The sequence below is a fragment of the Triticum aestivum genome, chromosome 6B, assembly GCF_018294505.1.
Source record: "Triticum aestivum cultivar Chinese Spring chromosome 6B, IWGSC CS RefSeq v2.1, whole genome shotgun sequence".
Classification (NCBI taxonomy): Eukaryota; Viridiplantae; Streptophyta; class Magnoliopsida; order Poales; family Poaceae; genus Triticum; species Triticum aestivum.
Window position 1 is genome coordinate 148,677,699 of NC_057810.1, and position 3,645 is coordinate 148,681,343.

Here is a 3,645-nt window from a genome sequence, read left to right on the forward strand (position 1 = left end):
CTCAAATATTCTCCTCCATGATCAGATCGTAGAAATTTTATTTTCCTGTTACGATGATTTTCTACTTCACTCTGAAATTCTTTGAACTTTTCAAATGTTTCAGACTTGTGTTTCATCAAGTAGATATACCCATATCTGCTCAAATCATCTGTGAAGGTGAGAAAATAATGATATCCGCCGTGAGCCTCAACATTCATTGGACCACAAACATCAGTATGTATGATTTCCAACAAGTCAGTTGCTCGCTCTATAGTTCCGGAGAACGGCGTTTTAGTCATCTTGCCCATGAGGCACGGTTCGCAAGTACCAAGTGATTCATAATTAAGTGATTCCAAAATCCCATCAGTATGGAGTTTCTTCATGCGCTTTACACCGATATGACCTAAACGGCAGTGCCACAAATAAGTTACACTATCATTATTAACTCTGCATCTTTTGGTTTCAACACTATGAATATGTGTATCACTACTATCGAGATTTAATAAAAATAGACCACTCTTCAAGGGTGCATGACCATAAAAGATATTACTCATATAAATAGAACAACCATTATTCTCTGATTTAAATGAATAACCGTCTCGCATCAAACAAGATCCAGATATAATGTTCATGCTTAACGCTGGCACCAAATAACAATTATTTAGGTCTAAAACTAATCCCGATGGTAGATGTAGAGGTAGTGTGTCGACCGCGATCACATCGACTTTGGAACCATTTCCCACGCGCATCATCACCTCGTCCTTAGCCAATCTTCGCTTAATCCGTAGTCCCTGTTTCGAGTTGCAAATATTAGCAACAGAACCAGTATCAAATACCCAGGTGCTACTACGAGCATTAGTAAGGTACACATCAATAACATGTATATCACATATACCTTTGTTCACTTTGCCATCCTTCTTATCCGCCAAATACTTGGGGCAGTTCCGCTTCCAGTGTCCAGTCTGCTTGCAGTAGAAGCACTCAGTTTCAGGCTTAGGTCCAGACTTGGGTTTCTTCTCTTGAGCAGCAACTTGCTTGCTGTTCTTTTTGAAGTTCCCCTTCTTCTTCTCTTTGCCCTTTTTCTTGAAACTGGTGGTTTTGTTAACCATCAACACTTGATGCTCCTTCTTGATTTCTACCTCCGCGGCTTTTAGCATTGCGAAGAGCTCGGGAATAGTCTTGTTCATCCCTTGCATATTATAGTTCATCACGAAGCTCTTGTAGCTTGGTGGCAGTGATTGAAGAATTCTGTCAATGACACTATCATCAGGAAGATTAACTCCCAGTTGAATCAAGTGATTATTATACCCAGACATTTTGAGTATGTGTTCACTGACATAACTATTCTCCTCCATCTTGCAGCTATAGAACTTATTGGAGACTTCATATCTCTCAATCCGGGCATTTGCTTGAAATATTAACTTCAACTCCTGGAACATCTCATATGCCCCATGACGTTCAAAACGTCGTTGAAGACCCGGTTCTAAGCCGTAAAGCATGGCACACTGAACTATCGAGTAGTCATCAGCTTTGCTCTGCCAGACGTTCTTAACGTCGTCAGTTGCATCAGTAGCAGGCCTGGCACCCAGCGGTGCTTCCAGGACGTAACTTTTCTGTGCAGCAATGAGGATAATCCTCAGGTTATGGACCCAGTCCGTGTAATTGCTACCATCATCTTTCAACTTTGCTTTCTCAAGGAACGCATTAAAATTTAACGGAACAACAGCACGGGCCATCTATCTACAAACAAACATAGACAAGCAAAATACTATCAGGTACTAAGTTTCATGATAAATTTAAGTTCAATTAATCATATTACTTAAGAACTCCCACTTAGACAGACATCTCTCTAGTCATCTAAGTGATCACGTGATCCAAATCAACTAAACCATGTCCGATCATCACGTGAGATGGAGTAGTTTCAATGGTGAACATCACTATGTTGATCATGTCTACTATATGATTCACGCTCGACCTTTCGGTCTCCGTGTTCCGAGGCCATATCTGTATATGCTAGGCTCGTCAAGTATGACCTGAGTATTCCACGTGTGCAACTGTTTTGCACCCGTTGTATTTGAACATAGAGCCTATCGCACCCAATCATCACGTGGTATCTCAGCACGAAGAACTTTCGCAACGGTGCATACTCAGGGAGAACACTTCTTGATTATTAGTGAGAGATCATCTTCAAATGCTACCGTCAATCAAAGCAAGATAAGATGCATAAAGGATAAACATCACATGCAATCAATATAAGTGATATGATATGGCCATCATCATCTTGTGCTTGTGATCTCCATCTTCGAAGCACCGTCGTGATCACCATCGTCACCGGCGCGACACCTTGATCTTCATCGTAGCATTGTTGTCGTTACGCCATCTATTGCTTCTACGACTATCGCTACCGCTTAGAGACAACCATATGGCTCCTGCCAGTTACCGATAACTTCGGTTACAAAACATGATCATCTCATACAATAAAATATAGCATCACGTCTTGACCATATCACATCACAACATGCCCTGCAAAAACAAGTTAGACGTCCTCTACTTTGTTGTTGCAAATTTTACGTGGCTGCTACGGGCTTTAGCAAGAACCGTTCTTACCTACGCATAAAAATCACAATGATAGTTCGTCAAGTTGGTGCTGTTTTAACCTTCGCAAGGACCGGGCGTAGCCACACTCGATTCAGCTAAAGTGAGAGAGACAGACACCCGCCAGCCACCTTTAAGCACGAGTGCTCGCAACGGTGAAACCAGTCTCGCGTAAGCGTACGCGTAATGTCGGTCCGGGCCGCTTCATCTCACAATACCGCCGAACCAAAGTATGACATGCCGCACAGGAATCCCATGGTTTTACGAAGAAGATGGGAGTGGATTGAGTGCTTTAAGATTCGCAAAATCCACGTGTCTTTCCATGGAAGGGGTCGTTCGATCCAGGGTGTACGACCCGGTCATATAAGAATTTCTTCCCGGTGGAGCTGCCTCCATCCCTAGAGGGTGCCACGGCGGCGTCGCATGCAGGGAGGGATCCTCCGATGCTCGCCTTGGCGAGTGCTGCTAGTGCAGTGTTTGACACCGCATAGTGTGCGCCTCCATTGGGCTGGAGTTCGTGGCTGTGCACGATAGTCTCGCCGACGGTAAGCATGACGTGGTCATTGCTTTTCCTCGTTTTGTTCATCTAAGGTGCTTCTTTTCGCCTGTCAAGTACTTCCTCCGTTCCAAATTAATTGACTTGAATTTGTCTAAATACGGATGTATCTACACTTGTTTATGTTGGGGAACGTAGCAATTTCAAAAAAATTCCTACGCACACGCACATGGTGATGACATAGCAACGAGAGGGGAGAGTGTTGTCCACGTACCCTCATAGACCGTAAGCGGAAGCATTAGCACAACGCGGTTGATGTAGTCGTACATCTTCACGATCTGACCGATCCAAGCACCGAACATACGGCACCTCCGAGTTCAGCACACGTTCAGCTCGATGACGATCCCCGGGCTCCGATCCAGCAAAGCTTCGGGGATGAGTTCCGTCAGCACGACGGCGTGGTGACGATGATGATGTTCTACCGGCGCAGGGCTTCGCCTAAGCTTCGCGACGATATGACCGAGGTGGAATATGATGGAAGTGGGGCACCGCACACGGCTAAGGAACGATCCGTA